Below are 1,505 nucleotides of genomic sequence, written 5' to 3' on the forward strand. Positions count from 1 at the left end.
ATATATATATATATATGTATGTATGTATGTATGTATGTATGTATGTATAGAAACTAAAGCATGTTTTATTTTTGTTTATAAAAAAAAGATTTTGCTTAATAATATTGGATATATGTAAATGTGAATGACCTGACTCATTGGTGCGGCCTCTGGTGTAAGTCCCTCGGGTCGGGAGTTCGAATCCCGTGGCGTGGGCTTTTCGAGTTAGGAGCATGCACACCAAGGTTTTCAACTTTTTGAAGGAATTGATATTTGATGCCCATTGGACATATGTAAGTAATGTAAGGATTGAGGAGGTTCGCTCTCTTAATCACTCCTCACACGCTTTGCATTTGGAACCGCCCATGCTGAAGCGTGGTCCATTTTAAACCATCTCTCATCAAAGTAGTTGTTGTCCATATTTTGATCGTTTCAAATACAAGTTCAGCCGTTTCATTTGAACTGCAATTACATAAGATATGAGATCCGAGAAATTTGACCGAATTTAATTATAAACACATGCACATCACAAATATACGACCTTAAACCTGCTACTTCTAGGTCAAAAGACTAGCTCTTAACCTTTAGGTAGCATAAGGTAAGAGATGTTATATAAAATAGAAGTTTTTTTTTTTTTTTGTTTATTAATAAGAATTATGATGATATTTTATTTTTGTTTTACAATTTTAAGAATTCAATAAGCTTCCATTAATATTAGGCGAGGGTTGCGTTGGGTTCTTGTTGCATGGGATGAGGAAGGGTCTCGACGAATTCAACGAACTGAAAAGGGGGCGGAAGGGAAGGAGCATGTGTGTAGCCAAAATAAGAACCGAGACAGACATTTGGGTTCCTCGGCTCAATTCTTCAGGCCAGAATAAATGAGCTGTCGAGTACGAGTTGCCAAGTACATGCCACCGATCGAACAAATACATTCTTTCATCTGTCACGCTCAGGGTGTCATTTGATGACATGACCCATATTGCTCTATAACATCGTATCAACCATATCATTGAGGATCCAGCTCATTTCAAGGTCATATTTGCTTATAATTGAATTGCCTTGGGAGCCAAATAGATTGTCAATGATGTAACTTGACAAGTGCACAAGGAATAGAAGGTGAAATATGATGTCATTAGAGGATAATGCGCTAGAGATAATATTAAATGTATACCAATATTAGAAGAAGACAAAAGGGAACAAGATAGAGATCCTTAGAAATCTATATGTAATAATCACTTGTGTATATTATATAAGAAAAAACTATCTTATATAAATGAAAAAATTTATGTAACAAGGGAGGAAAAATTAAATCCCTAAACAATGTAATCTAATTTCCCTCTTAATAAACACAAAAATCTCATCTCTTAAGCCTATTCTTCCCTTCTTCCATATCTCTTCGCTTGAAGTTAGGGGTGTGAACGATCCGATTTCAAGCCGATCCAAGGCCTGCTCAAAATTGGATTGAATTTTTTTTAACTGGATCGAAATCAGATCATGGATCGATCCTAAGAAATTTTGATTTTATT

The sequence above is a fragment of the Phalaenopsis equestris genome, unplaced genomic scaffold (genome assembly GCF_001263595.1).
Source record: "Phalaenopsis equestris unplaced genomic scaffold, ASM126359v1 Scaffold000053, whole genome shotgun sequence".
Taxonomy (NCBI): Eukaryota; Viridiplantae; Streptophyta; class Magnoliopsida; order Asparagales; family Orchidaceae; genus Phalaenopsis; species Phalaenopsis equestris.